The sequence below is a fragment of the Dipodomys ordii genome, unplaced genomic scaffold (assembly GCF_000151885.1).
Source record: "Dipodomys ordii isolate 6190 unplaced genomic scaffold, Dord_2.0 Scaffold109, whole genome shotgun sequence".
NCBI classification, from domain to species: domain Eukaryota; kingdom Metazoa; phylum Chordata; class Mammalia; order Rodentia; family Heteromyidae; genus Dipodomys; species Dipodomys ordii.
Window position 1 is genome coordinate 7405064 of NW_012267325.1, and position 18963 is coordinate 7424026.

Consider the following 18963-nt stretch of genomic DNA (forward strand, 5'->3'; position numbering starts at 1 on the left):
TGTGTGTCTGAGGTGGAGTTTGTTCAAGAGGGGTTTAGACAGTTAATTCAAAATATTTTCAGAGTGTTTGTATGCATCAATCTCAAAAGAAAACCTTAGCTCTCCGTTTCAGCGAAATGAACAATACTGATAAGATGCAGAAGAGGGGAAACCCACAGTCAGATGGAGCTGTCCACGCAGCCAGACTGACAGGGGAGCGCTGCGAAGAAGGACGTTCTGCAGATCAAGTGTCCCGGCCTCTTCTCCTTTAGACCACAATCCATTGACGCTGCATTTGCAAAAACAGTTAATAGAAACTAAATCTACAATGCGCCGGGGAAGCGCGTTTCTGGCTGTCTTTTCCCCCAGGCCGGCAGAAGTGCGTCTCCCCCCGCGGGCCGCGCGGAATGTGGTGATCCGACGGGGGGGATGACTTCATACGGCCGGAGCTGGGCGGCGGGAGCGGCAGCTGCAGCTGGCAGGTGGGGTGGGGGCCCGGCAGGATCTGACCGAGCGCGCGGTGCGGGGCGGTGCGGCCGGGCGCGGTGGGACTGCAGCCTCGGGCAGCGGGAGCCCGGGACCAGCGCTGACTCGATCCTGGGAAGGTAAGCAGCTTGGCTATAATTAGCATTGGCCGAGGTGCTCGGTGCTTTCCACCCGGGGGGCGAAGGGGAGGGGGCGGGAATGGGGTTTGCAGCAGCGCGGGGAAGGAGAGGGACAGCCCTGCTGCATTCTGCACGGGGAATGGGAGTAATAACTGGGATTGAAATGTTAATCAGCCAAGTGCTCGAGATTGGAGGAGCTGTGTTACTGGGCAAACAAAGGCGCCTTTCAGGCATGTCTACTCTTCTTAAAGATGATAACCATTTCAATGCTGGATTTGCTTAGACTCTGAAGTGGATTGGAAATGTGAACATAATTTGAGTGCCTCTTTCATCTTTCTGCTTTCAATTGATTATTCGCTGGGTTTGGAGCCGCAGGTCGTTGGCTACAAGCTGGGGAAGTAATCAGAAATCTTGGTGCTCTTCATACCATCCTGAGTCCTCTCTCTTCTCATTTTCAGGCTGGGTCTATGTTCATCTCAATGTCGCAGCACCTACTTCAATTCTGAGCCTTTCCAAAGAGTCTCTTGGTAAGGGAGAAACTTCTTACATATTGTGGAGTTCAGCTTGGCTAGGGCAGCATTTGACATCTCCTTTCTTTCATTTTCAGTCGATTTTGTCAGTCCTTGCACTGATCTTTTGGGGGGAGGATGCCCAGTGTCCATTCCCAAGCCAACTCTTGTCAGCTCTTACCTAGACTCAGTGCCATGGACGACTGTCAAGGACCCAGACAGGAATCCCTGCTGGGCATTCTCTCTCTCTCTCTCTCTCTCTCTCTCTCTCTCTCTCAGTCTCTCTCTCTCTCATTAATTGCCAGTGTCTTTTTCCCAAATACATAGGAAGCAGCAGCCTGTTTTCACTTACATGCTAAGATGTTTTTCCATAACTTTCTTAATTGTTGTCACTATGGTTGGCTACTAGAAGGTTTGAGAGAACAAACAGAATGTAATGGCTTTGCAGACTGCATCCTAGATATAAATCTAAGTGGAAGTAAACTGAATGCTAAGCTCTCCAGTTTTTCTTGCACTGTTGATAGTTTCAAGACAAATAGCTGATAGAGTTTAGGGCAAATCCAAACAGTAGTGAATTTGCCATTGCCTTTCTAGGTAACCAAGAATGAATTTCCAAAGGTCATTTCCCCATAGGCAATGAGAAAGCTATGGAGCTGCCCAGTATAAGCCTCATTCTATTTTAGTATCCTTAGATTTCTCTGTCCATTTGCAGGTTCTCCCCACTTGTCCTAGGATGTCTTCTGTAGGCCCCTTGCTACTGAGCTCAATTCCTTATGCTTATTGCCATTTGAATAATTTGCTGTGAAATAGCTAAGATGGCTGTGAGGGGGGATTGCAAATGTGCTACTTCATCAATAGGACAGTTGCAATATGACAGATCTTGGTGTGTCTATGTGACAATATTGTATTTAGAAAGCGATCTATTACCTTTAAACTTGAAATTAGAGAGTCAATTTGGCTCAACAGCAATTCAAGTTTATTTTAGTAAATTAAAATAGATTATTGAAGAGAGTTTCTAGCTAAAAGTGCACCTTTGCTCACCTTCTTTTCCCAATACTGATGTTTATTTAGATAGATACTTGTTCTGAAATGTCATGGTAATTCTAGTATATATTAGTGTAATATATATATATATATATATATATATATATATATATATATATATATACTTCCTTCAGAAAGATTTGAATTTGTTTATTTGTCTCCAGGTTCAGGGAGTACAGGTGCCCAATAGAAATTAGCCTACCTCATGAACTGTCCTCTAGGATCTAAAAGATTTCAGGGCTATTTGTTTGTTTGTTTATCATTATTGTAATTACTATGTATTGAGCATTTTTCTTTGGATTTGAAAAACTATGCTTGTGAGAATGTTGAACCAGGTGTACCAACTAGAAGAGGTAACAAAGAAAAAGATCAAAATAAAAACTTTCTATTTTTATCACCATTCACTCCTACTTCTAAAATACTTAACTAATTAAAACATTGTTCTCAAGAATAACTAATGGCAAAAATAATTATTTTTAATAATTAGCTCAAAATATACTCAACATAAACTATTCAGTGATCTGCAGTGCTAAGATTATATTTTTTTTTCTGAGAGAAGACCATTGATTAAGAATATCTTAATAATGGTTAGGAGTTGAAAGTATCTATGATGGGGTTCCTGAATAAATTGAAATCTGTGGGTTGAAATAAGGCGAGTACCAAGGAATTGGTGCATCTCAAGTTGCCAGAATACCTGCCAGTGTATCACAGGTGAGACTTACAGGTGAGATTACTCCACTAAAGTTGGAGAAACCTCATTGAAAAATAAATAAAGCTATTAAATTCAATGGTCACGTTAGATAAACTGAGAAAGATAATTAAATTTAAGGGATGAATGAATTTAGAACTAGGTCTGTCTGAATAATATGGAGAAATGTCTCAAAATTTAAGTCTCTGTGCAGAAACGTCTGTATGATTTTGTGATTAGAATTGAATCGTGACATTTTTTCCTACCTTAATGTCTTTGAGAAAGGAAAGCTTAATTGGCTAGTGTTCAGAAAGGAAAGAAGAATGGAAAATGGGATGATATATGTATGATTAGATGCTAAATGGACTGTAGACATTTTGGTGGATTTGACAAGATACAATCAAAATCAATCAATCACTTCCCAGTTACACTGACAAACAACACATTTAGTCTGGAAGGCACTATTATCAGCAGCTTTTAGTACAAATTGAGAAGTCAAGTTGACTTCTTATAACAAAAAAATCACTTTCCATATTACTATGGAACTATAGTATTGTATTATTGACATTAGCTACAATTGAAATAGCCTTATCTTGAGATTTTGAAGAATGGAAAAGAATAAGGGCAGGACTAGGACTGAACAGAAAAACTATTCTATTTACTTAGTGCCTCCACTGAGAATGAGTGCAAATTAGTGCTCTTTTGAAGGATGCCAATGAGCATTTCATTGACAGAGATCTGTAATATTTCCTCTTGTTTAGTATGAGTAACACATAATATGTACCAGATGCTGTGTTTCACTTGATCCAGTTTCTTGGTAATCCTCTTAAAGTACCTCATGTCCAGCTTGAACCATGTGGTCTTTATTTCGAATGTGGGACTCCCAATACCATGCCTATATATATCCACCCTTTCTCTTAGGCGATTCTTCTAGGCAGGAAAGGTTTTCACTTCTGACACTGCACTTCCATGAATACTTCCCTCTCCCTACCTTCCTTCCCCCAATCTGCTGAGAATACTTTTCCCTTGTCTATATTCCTATCAAATTTCTATAGGAAATTTTGGTTTTTCTTTCATGTGAACATGATTTTTGTGCTTATCTAACATACCCTTAGTTAACAGGGACAAGAACTGAACTAAAACTCATGCTACAGTGCCTAGTTGGGAATATGTGTAGTCGGGGTTCAACAAATTTGAGTTTAATAAAAAATAAGTTATTCATATAAAGTTAAATATCTACCCATCTATTCTCCAGAACTACTAAGTTACAATAAAAAATCTTTATACAATAGCAAATACTAATAGCATCATGAAGAAGATATGTACCTGATCTTTGTGTGCTTGCTCTGAGTAGGGCCAGGTGCCTTCTACTATATAAGCACTTACCTTGTTTTGAGGCATTTTCATAAGTATTATATGATAATTTCACATTGAGAAAAATGTGGCCGGCCGAGGGATGTCACCTAAATGGCACAAATTCTTTCTTTGTTACCAGGCTGCTCTTTCAAGTGTAATGCAGTGAAAAGAAAGCATTTTAAAAACATAAGGTCAGAGCCTTCAGAGTAATTTTAAATTGTTTCCTGATTCATCTTTCTAGTGTTCCTTAAATGTGTGGGTGTTACCATCCCTTTAACAATTCAATGACTGATATGCATTCTTCCCACAAGTAAACACACACACACACACACACACACACACACACACACACACACACACTGTCCCTCCCCCCAGGCTTTTGATTTCACATACAGTTATACGCTTTTATGAGTCCAGTAAAGCCCTCTATGAAGGGTTAAAGACTGTCTACTTTGAGCTTAGTGACAAAATGTGCTTCTTTTGTTAGCTCAGACCTTTCCCACACTTACTGTGATTTCTCCTTCCTCTGTTCTTTCTGCCTTAGAAACTGGAATGAGAGTCCTCACACTAGTATTGCCATAGGCAGCTGAGATGTCTAGGAAGCAAATGCCAGTGATAAGAGTGATTCAGAAAATCTTGATTCATGGAAAAAGGCATCCTAGAAGGAGCTCTGAGTGTTGCACATTGCAGATGATTTATTTAGGGTTTTCCAATCAAAACCATTTTTACATGAAAGAGCCAGTTTTCTCAGATTAGAGTACTACACTGCCAAATATGTAGAAGAACATTGCCAGCAGTTGACTGGTATAGTCTACTTTGAAATATATTCACTTCACTTCAGATGGATTTATATCTGCCTCACAAACTATTTATTCCTGCCTTCAGTAATATATTTGCTTTTTCCAAATTAAGGAAAGAACAAGTTATGCTTGGCTCTCCTAAATCCTAAAACGACTGTCACCCTAAACAGCTGCAATCACCTTAGGTAAACAAAACTGCCTACATTCTTAGCTGATATTTAAAGGAGTTGAAAATAGCTAACAAATTCCAGTTGAATTTAGAACACAAAAAGATAGAGAAAGTATAACATTAATCTAGGGAAAAAGAAGAAGGACAGATGAAAGCACTCAAAAGAACTTTTGTGAATCCAAAATATGATAGTAATTGTACAAACTCATAAACGATATTAAAATATCACTTACATAACCTGCCAAGTATGAGGTAACTTTATGCCTTAATTTTATAGTATATTTTAATGTTTTAATTTTTTGCTGTGGTAGAATATACACCCATTAGGGGAATTAATTGCATGTAGATGGACACCAGTGGCTCACATCCGTAACTCTGGCTACTCAGGAGGCTGAGATCTGAGAATAATGACTCAAAGCCAGCCCAAGCAGGAAAGTACAAGAGACTCTTACCTCCCATTAGCCACCAAAAATCTAGAAAAAGAGCAGTAGTTCAAGTGGCAGAGCACTAGCCTTGAGTAAAGAAATCTCAGGGACAGTCCCCACGCCCTGAGTTCAAGCCCCAATGTAGACACACACACACACACACACTCAAATGTTTGTATACTTTAAATATAAATTGTATATGATAAGTTTTATATCACTAAAATTAATGGTAAATATATTTAAATTAATATATAAAATCTAACCATTTTAACTTTTCAGTATACAGTTCACTAGTAGTAAAATCATTTTCTACTAGTGATGGTTGTATATGTAAATATTGGACAATCATAACACTACCTACTTTCAGAAGTTTGTTGCCATTTCCAACTAAACTGTTAAATAATAACCTGTTATTATTTAGTCCTTAAGTGTCTTTAGCCCCAAAGCAACTCCATTCTGCTTTGTGTGCTTATGAATTTACCTATTTTAGGTATCACATAAAAATGGAGCCAACAAAATTTGTCTTATTGTATCTGCTTTACACCCTTAGCATATTTTCAAAGTTCATCTATATTGTGTCATAAATAAGAATTTACCCCACTTTATTTTACTATCTCATTTTGTATATGCCAGATTCTGTCATTTTTATTTTATAATTTATATTTTCAAAACACTTTATATTGCCTTAAAGATGCTTAGCATATAACACTCTCTAATTATTGCTATCAGAATGCTTTAATCAAAACATATTGATAAATATTTACTAAATTCAAAGTTATTTTGTGATTTTAAGATATGTGGTCATGCACAAAGTGGTATATATTTCTTTTTATGTTGATGCTTTTCACTTTTGATGGAAGAACTTCGGGAGTGCTGCACAATTGTATGGCATTATTGTGTTACAGATTATGCCCAGACATTTATAGTTGGATAAACATTTAAGCTATAAAAATGTTTTATCTGTTATTATACAAATAATACTTTATATGTTCTAGAATGATGTTAACTATCTTAGGATGAAAGCAAGCATTATAATGGAATCCATTTATCATAATATGAACAAGGAAATATTCTCATTTTTGTCATTTCCAGTTCATGGAGGAAAAATATTTTAAATAATTATTTCATATCTCTGCAACACATTCATCATTTATGAATATTGCAGAATATATAACAGAAGTCAATCACATATTATAAGAACAATTTATAATGGTAGAACTATTAATAGTTATTGTCTTTTGTGTTACTCTCTAGCAATGAGTCACTTTTTTCTAATCCTAATCTAACCTTTGCCCCATTTAAAAAATTATGTATGATAAGTTTTTGTTTTTTTCTTCTGTTCTCCCTCTGTATCCTTTTAAAATTTATCTTGAAACAGAATAAAACCCCAATGAGAATGTCTTACTTAAGTTGTATTACACAGTATTTGGAATCTGTGATGTATCAACATAATTAGCCAGATTTAACTACTCTCCTCATATACTTGTATTGAATGAATTGGGCAGGAGAGAAGAAACAGAAGTGTACTGGAGATAGCATCATGTTTTATTTGTCTTAGACCATGCTAAAAGAGCAAGTATGAAGCCATATGACTAATAGTGGATTTTTTGTATATATTTTTCATTGTAAAGATACTGTACAGAGGGGTTACAGTTACATGAGGAAGGTACTTAGTACATTTCCTATCAAGCATTGTTATCCCCTCTGTTGTTTTCCCCCTACCATCCCTTTTCACCCCACTTTTCCAGCTCCTCCTCCCCCACCCCCAAGTTGTAAAGTTCATTTTCAACATAGTGTCGTGTACATCTCCTTGTTACAAAGGGTCAACCTGTATCTTTATTTCAGCATTTTGTTCTTTCCCTTTCCCTCCCCAAATTAGAAAAAAACATATATACAAGATGCAGGGCACTGGAATCAAATGCAGTGAAAACAGGGGTTATACCATGGGGGAAGAACATACAAGAGAAACAAAAAAAATCACATAGTACATTATATATACATTAAAAACAACAGCAAGAAAGATAATACCCCTTGTGTCCCTATCTTGGGGTTCATTTCACTTAGTATCATCTTATATGGTCACATGTACATAGCTTTTGACCTTTTCTGCTTTTCCTAGACATACAATAGTTATTGCTAATAAGGGATTGTTATATTTAAGAAATATTTAGATCAAAGAAATTATAAAACTGTTTATAAATAGGTAAACATGTTGTGCAATGTACTGACTCTAGAAACATCAGAACAGTATAGTACACTTTTTCTTTAGTTGATAGAGTAGAGAGACTTATTGTTAAGCATTTCTCTCTTTTTTTGTATTTTATTATGATTTGGTTGGCCCTCTTTGAAAAGCAGAGTTAAATAAGCGTTGCAATCTCTGTCTGAAAAAGTAGCAACAAGGCTACACCTTAAACAATGCACTGCAATGCCCAAGAGACAAAAGAGCACAGCACTCATTTTGTGCCTATTGTAATAATAGTGCAGCACAATCTGCTGATTTCTTTCTGTTACACAATGCAGAATCTGATTTAAATCCAAGACTCAGTATGATTTTCAATGCTGTTTCTTATGCTATACTTTTATCCATGATCCTCCAGTAACTGAATTATATAGTAGAAAATAGCCAGATTTCAATATATTTATCCATTTACAAAAGTTAATGGTGCTAGGACTTGCAAAACACTGCCCAAGGTGAGCTGGTGAATATCTAGTGGAATCATCGAGAGAAATCTTTCCTTCTTACCCAATTCTAACTTCAGATTTAAAAACTGGCCGACCGTTAGAGAAGGAAGATTGATGTATGGTTTCCTAATTAAATAGTCTATTCACTAGAGATTAACACATTTTCAAGAAGGATTTATTCTGAAAAAAATTTGTTAGCAATATTCTGGAAAATAAATTGTGATAAGCCATTGTCATCTAAGCTAATCTCTCATCTTTCTTCCAAGAAAATGAGCTCCTGCTGCAACAACTGCCTTCATCAAATCCGTATTTTCCAATAACATGATGAAACCCAATGGTACAATCAATATAGACTCAATAACAAAAAATCAGGTGGGATTCAAGTGTATACAAATGTACTAATTGAAATGTTGCAGATTCAAGGGAAAACTAAAATAATGTAATCTTTTACAAAGGCAAAATCCATGTTCAACAAAATAAACACCAGGAAACAGGTACTTTAAAGGGGTGGGATGGGGTCATGAGGAAAAGAGTAGAAGTAAATGAATGAAGTGGAGAAGGGGGTGTGGATGGGTAGAAGGCAGTCAAAAATTCAGTGTATATACTACAAAATTAATTTTAAAAAGTGAGAGAAGTGGGGGTAGGGAGGGGTGGATAAGGATTTGTTGAAAGGGGTGATATAAATCATTATGCATTGTTTTTATAAACTGTTCCTTAATAGCAACCATTTTTTACAACTACTTAATTTTTTTTTAATGAGGAAAAAAAAAGAATGATAGGAAAAGCCAAGTGCCCATGGCTCATGCCTGTAATCCTAGCTACTCAGAAGGCTGAGATCTGAGGATCACAATTCTAAACCAACCTAGGAAAGAAAGTCTATAAGACTCTTATCTCAGAAAAAGCCAAAAAGAACACTGTGGTTCAAGTGGTAGAGCACTAGTCTTGAGCACAAAGAGGATCAGGTTCAGTGTCCAGGTCCTGAGTTCAAGCTACCAGACCAGGAAAACAAGAGTGATAAGAAAGCAGAACAAGCTCTACTGGGGGACAATTGGGACACATTTAAGAGGAAGGGGGAAGGAGACTTGAGAAGGTGAATGAGGCTGAATATCTTAAATATCTTCCTATACTTTATATGTGTGTGTGAAAGTAGAACTATAAAACTTGTTGAAATTGTTTTAAGAGGAACAAGGAATGATAGAGGTGGTATGTTTGACTGAGGTACCTTTTAAGCATATATGGAAATGTCCAAATGAAACAAACCCTCTTCTTGTACAACTAATGTGATAATTTAAAGTCTTAATTTTTAAAATGTGCTTTTCTAACTGAGATATACAGTGGAGCTAAAGTTCTTATTTTAATCACGTAGGAATACTTGTGTAATTGCCTAGTGATCAGTACTGAAAGGCGATGAGAAATTAAAAGGACACATTGAGAACCTCCATCAATAAAAGTTGGATAAGACATAGGTGGCAATCCTATAGTAGAGAAATATAAATGGCATTCTTTCATTTCTCCAGATTAGACAGCAACAGGATTACAAAGCAAGGCATGAAATAGAAGTGTTTGATATATTTTATAAATGTTACACTTTCTAGGTAGTTCATCAGTGTAAGGACTCTATAAATATAACTCATTATTTTTTATAATAGTAAACCATTAACAGCATAAAATTTTCTTTAGCTCATTGGTTATTCTGGCTTTTGTAAAGACATTCTTAAAATATTGGTGGAACTGGGTGAATAACATTTAATTTTTAAAATCCATTTTGAAATAAATTATTGGTACCCCATATAAAAGCATCATAATTTTTGTAAATGGAGTCACCAACTATGGATAAGAATACCTTCCCATTGTTTCTTTTCAAATCTATGCTTCTTTCTAAATTCATAAGATAGGAATTAAGGATAACATATATTAACATTTGAAATATATCTAGTGGGCAGTTCAAAATCACAGAAAACCTACAAGAGAGAACAAAGGACATTCATTCCCCTTGTTTCTTCAAGGAAAGCAGGTGTAGACTCAGAAAATTGCAAATTGAAGGTATTCTTTTTTATGTTAAAATATTTGCAGTTCATTTATTCTGTGTGTTTTTCAATCTCACTTATCTTGCAGTTTAAAATCATAGAGGAAGTGAATCACACTCGGTTGAAAATGTATCTCACTTGCATGAAAGTATGACCTAGTGGAGCTATAACCTCTTCATTGGCATTGTGAGATTACTATTTCAGCACAGCAATTAAATCTGATACTAGATGACCTGTTTGGTTATTTTTAAGATCCAACAACAAGTGCCGACAATGTCTTTAAAGTACAGTGATCTCTGACTGATTCTCTTTCTGTGTTTTTTCCTTCTTTCTTTCTTCCCTACTTCCTACTTCCTTTGTTGTTTCTGGAGCTTGAACTCTGAGGTGGGGTAATATCCCTGAGCTCTTCAGCTAAGGCGAACACTCAACCACTTGAGCCACAGTGCCACTTCTGGTTTCCTGATGGTTAATTGGAGATAAAAATCTCATGGACTTTCCTGCCCGGGCTGGCTTTGAACCATGATCCTCAGATCTCAGTCTCCTGAGTAGCTAGCATTACAGGTGTGAGCCATCAGTGCCAGGCTTCTTCCTTTCTTTCTTATAAAGGTGATGTAAAGAGGGTTACCCTTACATAAGTAATGCAATGAGTACATTTCTTGTCAAACATTGTTACCCCCTCCCTCACATTCTCCCACTTTCCCTCCCCCAGACTCCCCTCCCACATGTTGTATAGTTCATTTCAAACATAGTGTCTAGTGGATATCACTGTTAAATCGGTTCACCCTTTGTCCCACCATTTCTGTGACTCCCCTTCCCTTCCCAAATCAGATAAACTTATATATAAGACAAAAGGTACAAAAATAAAAAAGTGACAACAAGGAATAAACCAAAGGAGGGGGGTAGAACAGCAAACAGTACAATAAAAGAACTTATTGTTTCCATTTATTGGAGTTCATGTCAATAAGCATCATTTTATATGGTCATCTGCATATAGCTATTGAGTCATTGTGGTCTTTTCCTAAGAATATTCTCCTTTGTCCTCACTGTGAGATGCTTAGAGTGCTATTTAATTAATCATGTCCAAGTATAATTATTTGTCTTTTACTATCCATTGGATTAACTTGTAGATTTATAGACATAATCTAGTTATTACAAATGATGGAAAACATGTAGCCTATGTTACTTTGGTCTGGCTTAGTTTGCTTAATAAGTATAATGGTTAGCACTCTGGACTCTGTTTATTTTCATTGATAGAGTCCTGGTGACTACCTTTGTCCAGATATAGTCTTTTAGGAATTGGTTTTGTGCTTTGAATCTACTGTCTAGCTGGGTGACTTACAATAAGTTACTTATCCTCTGTGATTTGTTTCCTAATATTTAAAATGGAGAAACCCAAGGGTGGTTGTGAGATTTAAAGGTGACTTAATAAGCAAAGTATGGTGATGCATGCCTATATTCCCAGCCAGACCTTCTACCTAACAATAACCAAAATGATCATATGACATAGAAGAGAATTTACTGCAATTTCTAAAATAATTCATTGTAAGAGTAAACATTTTCACTCTTTGTAATTTTTCATTCTCATATACAATAACAAACTCATTATCACATATTTTTCCAAGTGTTTATGAACTTTATTCTATCTCTTTCCAATGTATCTTGTTTGGTATGTGTGAAGTACTGGAGTTTGGGCTTGAATTTAGAGTTTCATGCTCTCTGCCTAACTTTGTTGATTTTAGCTGAGCCAGTCGCTAGACTGGCATTTTGCTGCTTAACTGGAAATGGAGCCTCACCAACTTTTCTGCATAGGCTGGCTTCAGACTCTCTAGGACTCAGCTTGCTGAGTAGCTAGAATTACAAGTATTTGCCCGTAACTAATCTTTGAAATGACTATGACTCTCACTGGAAGTTTTAGTACAGATAAGTGCCAATGTCAGCAGAGGCTTTGAACAACATAAGGCCAGGTGAACAGGCCTGATTCTATAGTGGCTGTGGGAATTTGACTTCGATTTTACTTTTGGCTTTTCAAGTAGTTGATTAAATGATCTGCAAAAAGTCACTTGGCTAGTAAATCTGCATGTTATTGTCTTTCTGAGTCATTCCATATGTCTATTCACTCTTTTCACTGACTCATTAACAGAAATGACAGTCAGGAGGCTAAATAAGATTGTAGGTTTCAGAACTGATGTGCCACAGAAAATGGGAGTGATTCCTTACTGAAGAGCAAAACTTGGTATTCTCTTGTCAGTTTTATGGCCAGGAGGCTAAGGAAAGACAATCAGATTTATAGAACACTGTCAACATTCACATCTTCCTTTAGAAAGAAAGCTTTAGGAAAGTCTGCTGATTGAATTATAGTGACATAGTTTTAAAAAATGTGTATCCATTGGTGCAATTTTATAATTAATAAAGATAGTATAGAATTGTTCTAATGTGCAAACTAATGTGTAACTTCATGGCATATTATATAGAGAGAGCTCTTTAGAGTCAGTGACCTATTTCTATTATTTGAAACCCCCACCAAATATAGAAAGAACAGAAGGAAGATGAGTATTTAGGTATAATTCAGTGCTATTTGATTAATAGATATACCTCTAATCTGAAAAAAAATTAGATCCTAACAATATGTAAACTTTACTGCTGGAAACATGCTCCTATAAAGGCTTCACATTTTGTACACATAAAAACATTCATAGGATGGATGTTTGGAGAGAGGTTTTGAAAACACAAGGTTTTATGTTGTTTTTTTATTTTATTGTCAAAATGATGTATAGTTACATAAGTTAAAGTAGTGATTACATTTATTATCCAACTTGTTACCCCTAATGGTTTTGTTTTTTCTTATATGGATTACCATTATTGATGGAGGTCATTTGAGCTAAAGAGAACATGAACAAAAACTGCTTAGGTTATTTTTGTAAATTACTGTTCTCAAGTGAGAAGTGTGTGTTGATAAACAGCTCCAGCTACATTTGCAATCATTTATTGTGATTAGCAGCCTCTTTGTGTTTTCTGAAAATAATTTCAGACTTTCTACTAAAAAATACCACAAGTAACTAACATACATATGTTTTTCTTAATTTCCAAGACAATATTATTAATACACTTTATTCATTCAGTATTCATGAGAGACTTGAGGGTAGATTTGGGCATAGTCTCTTTATACAATGAGATATCATAAACAAAAAACCCCACCTGTTTTAACATATATGTGCTTATATACAAGTATAAACATCCATTTCATAGATATGTATTTTGTGCATTATAAACTAATTTTATTTATATGTGTAAATACAAATTTATACATATATATCATTATATATATTCATCACTACTTTCTTTCTACTTAAAATATTTGATTATATCAACATTGGATACATTTATAATTAAACATTTGAGTACTTGGAGAAATATTTGAAAAATTTGTTTTCACAAATTTTACAAAAAAATATTTTCAATGACAGTTTTTCATACTTCTAAGAATATTTTAAATATTTTGGTCATTGTTTGATGCATGAGTATAAATATGCAATTTTCTGTTAAACTTGATCTTGTTTACAACTACTGTCCAAATATGTGAGAAGGGTAACTTGAATATTGGCCTTTCAGATTGAAAGTGCACTTGTTTCCTTTGTTGTTGTTGTTTTTCATCCATTATACTTAATGGATGAAATATTCAGCCTCCCACTGGGTTTTCAACATTGAGTAATATATTGGCTAATAAATAAGAAATCCTCTTTGGAATCTGTGATTCATATCACAATTTTCCAATGTCTCCTAAAATCCTAATTTAGGAGGTTACTCTTTGGATCAAGTATTTTGTAATACAGGCTGTCCATTATGAATCTGTTTCATAGAGATCTCTCCCCATTTTATATTGGAGAATATATAGAGCAAGAAGGGAAGAAAACTGTTTGCACCATGGGCATTTCCAATTATTTCCCTACAGTCATAGAAGATCTTGAACTTGAGAATGGAAATTCCACAGCTCTAAGCTAAGCCTTAAGCTAAGACATAGAACAAATGTATTATTAGTTTTCAAGCAAAGTAAAACAATAACAAAAAAACAAATCTTGGGCTGTGAAGGTGGCTCAGTGGTAGAGTGCTTGCCTTGCATGCATGAGGCCCTGGGTTCGATTCCTCAGCACCAGATAAGCAGAAAAAAGCCAGAAGTGGTGCTGTGGCTCAAGTGGTAGAGTGCTAGTCTTGAGCTGAAGAGCTGAGGGACAGCACCCAGGCCCAGAGTTCAAGGCCCATGACTGGCCAAAAAAAAAACCAAACAAATCGTGTCTTAATTTTATTTCAATCATCCTCACCATCCATCCCAACTCAAAGAATATACTGTTAAATAGCTTTTTCAAAAATAACTGTTTGTGGGACTGGGAAGGTGGCTCAGTGGTAGAGCGTTTGCCTTGCCTGCATGAGGTTCTGGGTTCGATTCCTCAGCACCACATAAGCAGAAAGAAAAAAGCCAGAAGTGGGGCTGTGGCTCAAGTGGTAGAGTGCTAGCCTTGAGCTGAAGAGCTGAGGGACAGCGCCCAGGCCCAGAGTTCAGGCCCCATGACCGGGCTCCCCCCCACCAAATAACTACTTGTTATTTTAATGAACTTATTATGGGTTCTATTTCACAGTACTTTTATGTAGAGGCTACTTAGCATATACCATGAGTTGGATTCTTTGGCTTCCTTTTGCTTTATATAAGTCTTTACAATTTAAAGGCCAGATATGTCCATTGGAAGTTTTACAAGCACAATACAAATGTTTTAAAATTTTACTCCGAAATACATTTCTCTTGATGTTAAACATATATACTCTTAAGAGACACATGTGTATTTGAATGCTTTATAAAGAAATCACAGTCATGTACAATATTTAATCAATGAAAAACTGCCTTTGAGACAGTAGTCTCATAATATTGTATCATCTAGTGATGGTACCATCCCTGAAATATAAGTACACTCTGTGATATTTGAACAATAACTGAATCACCTATTAATGCATTTCCTAGAATGTACTCCCATTGTTTAATAATATATAACTATAATTTATTTAATTATGTATTAATTATTGCTACTAGAAATTCCTTCTAGGCCATTGTTAGAACACAAATATGTATAACATTTATTTACTGTTTTCATTCATATACTGAAGAGTTATATATAGAGATCTTTGACTTAAGAAATTCAACTTACGGTTTTTAAATTTCATAATGCTATAAAAGCAACTTTTTAGAAACCATAGTTTAATAGCACATTAATCATAAGTGCTGATACAAATATCAGGTACTCAGCATTTTATTACAAAATAGATTTGGGATGATTTTGTCCAATTGTAGGCATGGGACCCTGAATTTAAGCCCCAGTACACACACACGTACACACACACACACACACACACACACACACCAAAATGAAGAGCATTTGTGTGATCTCATTTTGTGTTACCAAATTCATTCAATATGTATACATTACTTTTAGAAATAACAAGCTTATATTTGGAGGTGTTTTTTAACATCCAAATATTACTAAAACTGTGGTTAGGCTGCCAAAACATGAATGTTTTAATACATTTTGAAAATACTGACTTTACTAGGAAAAGTCAAGATTTTTCTTAACCTGGAATAATAACAATTGTATTTCAAAAGTGTTATATAATTTGTAAAGCAATGCTACATCCATCCATTCTCTTAATTGGAGCATGCTGACTCTAAAGCTGATGGTACAAGAATTATCCTCATTTTATAGATGAATAGGGAAATAGAAGCCCATGAAGGTTAGTAATTTGCTCACTTTGTGTATACAATTTTACTAAGCAGCAGGGCCAGATTCAACCCCATCTAATGTCATGGCCAATCGAGTTCCTTTATCTCAGTTACAGGAACTAGACATATTTAAGAGTTAAGTGCAAGAAATGGAAATAGGCCTGATTATGCTATTGGTTTGATAATCCCCTACATACTTCAAAAAGACTCTGGATGACCTATTTTCATCTACCTAAAAATATGTGCAACTTTTTATTAAACTTTCTCCCCTCTTTACTATGTGCCACTTTATTTGCCTTTGTATATCAACTGCTTCTCTGTAATGTACCATGCATCTTACTTGCAGGTTGTGTTGCTTAATAAACATAATGTACTTCAGTTAAATAAGTTGTCAATCTAAGTTACACTACATAATGCTGGCATTCAGGACATTATATCAATTTGTTGATGCTCACACATTTATTAAATTTAAGTTGCATAATTTTCCATCCTAGAACATAATTTATATAACTTGCAACCCAACTGTGACATACAACTGCATAATCTATCACATTAAAAATATATAATCTGCCAGACGCTGGTGGCTCACGCCTGTAATCCTAACTACTCAGGAGGCTGAGATCCGAGGCACGGTTCAAAGCCAGCCTGGGCAGGAAGGCAGTGAGATTTTTAGCTCCAATAAACCAGAAAACCAGAAGTGGTGCTGTGGCTCAAGTAGTAGAGCCCTAGCCTTGAGCTGAAGAGCTTAGGGAAAGTGCCAGGCCGAGTTTAAGCCCCACGACAAATAATAATAATAATAATAAATCTGTATAATCTATAATCTACACAGTTTTAAAAACTGTATAAATCTATAGTTTTAAATTGCATTTTAAATTTAATCTATCATTACATTATACAACTATACAATATATCATTTAAAAGATACTGAAAATTACAGAGAATTCTCCCCTGTGTCACTGGATATTTTTAATGCATTTCTATTAACTTCTGTTAAGTACAGAATTATTTTAAAAGAACTCATTTATGAAATATGAGGATTTTTATGCTTCTGAAATACCACCACTATAACCTGTTTTTTAAAATAGTCTGACACCTACCTAGTAGTCTTTCACCTCCTACAAGAAAGCAAGAAAAGAAAGCATTTGTATTTTTAATGTTAGTGAAGTCTTTTTGACTTAAGAATTAGTCATTTGCCATTTTTTGAATTCCAAATATGCTCCAAGTACTTGAAGGCATTATTTCTCTATGGATTTTCTACAATTTTCACAAATATTATTAGTAACTTCATTTTTCACCAAGGCAAAAAATTTGATTCTACTATTTTTAATGCCTTCATTACAGTGTTCAGAACCTGCTATAAATCAGTGTTGTAATTTAGACTATTTATTAATAACATAATATCAATTGGTGATCCTAGCTGTTTAAAAATGAAATATGTATACTAAATGTTTTACATATTCAGAGAAGTAATAATAATAATACTTCCTATGGTTGTTTGGTGTTAAGTGCTGTTCCCAAACCAAATATATTTGGTGTTTTTTTTGTTTGTTTGTTTGTTTTATGTCGGTCGTGGGGCTTGAACTCTAAGCCTGAGTGCTGTCCCTCAGTTCTTCAGCTCAAAGCTAGCCTCTACCACTTGAGCCACAGCATCACTTCCTCAAACCAAATATATTTCCCCTTACAACAATCCTAAAAGATAGGTATTATTATTACTCACAGATGTTCCAAAGGAAGCATAGAGAAACTGAGTTAATTATCCATGGTCACAGAGTAAATAAAGTACTGACAAAGAATCTAAAATCAAGTAGTTTATTACTTCTAGAGCCTACATTCTCAATCCCTATAATTAATACTACATAAGAATTTGTGTCTACTGCTATTTGCTCTACTCTGTAGAAAAAGATGGAAGGACACAGAAGAGTTGTCAAAATCTAGCTGACGTAGATATTGCATATTATAATGAAGTTCAACTTCAACTTAACAGCTATTGAAAATTTTAATAATTATATTTTTAATCTTTTTCATTAATTTTAGTCAGTATTACAAATTGGACTCAGGGTTGCACAACAGGCAAGAACTGTCCTATTTCAGCCATGTTCCCAGTCATTTTACCTTTAGCTTTACTTTCTTCTTTCTTTTTACTTTTTTTAAGATAAGAGTCTTTCTTTAGACTTTGATCCTACTTTTGCCTCGTGAGTAGCTGGGATTATTGGCATGTAGCACCATGCCCATTATTTTAAAAAACTCAGTATAAGTTGTTTAAAGGGATTAGATTGTGATATTTATAACATACATATAGTATACTTTGATCAAATTCTTACCCTGTGTATTAGTCTTTCATAACACCTCCTCTATATCCCCATGGTGGATTTCACATGCTGTGTTTATATGATGTAGTCTTTTAATATTTAACCCATCACATTCCCCAATTCCTTTGTTCCCATTCAGTGGTTTCTCCTGTAAACATTTCCTATTTTACTATGGTAAGCTATTGATATGAAATCGCTGGTAAAATTATGACTTGGAGACATCAGCGAATTTCATCTCATAATAATCATAATTAAAATTCAAGAGTAGTCTGATATTTGGGACAAAAACATGTATAGTAAATTTCACACCAACCATTCCACCTTTCTTTAAATTATAACTTTCACCTTCAACTCTATTTAATTTTGTTCACCTATTTTTTTAAAAAGCTCATAAGCTGGGTACTAGTGGCTCATGCCTGTAATTCTAATTACACAGGAAGCTGAGATCTGAGGATCTTGTTTCAGAGCCAGTCCAGGCAGGAAAGTCCGTGAGACTTTTATCGCTAATTAAGTACCAAAAATTGTGGGAGTGAGCTGTGGCTCAAGCAGTAGAGCACTAATGTTGAGCAACAATGCTTGGGAACAGTACACAGGCCATGAGTTCAAGCC

General features: G+C 35.3%; 1 protein-coding gene across 2 annotated transcripts in view; it reads left to right on the forward strand.

The window, feature by feature from the left end:
* Window positions 1-447: 447 nt before the first annotated feature.
* Pkia (protein kinase (cAMP-dependent, catalytic) inhibitor alpha) overlaps window positions 448-18963 on the forward strand; it is a 79382-nt gene continuing 60866 nt past the window's right edge. The window contains exons 1-2 of one of the 2 annotated variants that reach the window (XM_013028413.1): window positions 448-584; window positions 1043-1111. The gene's annotated coding sequence lies outside the window, so the exon portion shown is untranslated. The remainder of the gene's footprint in view (window positions 585-1042; window positions 1112-18963) is intronic. The other variant, XM_013028412.1, reaches the window with a different exon arrangement.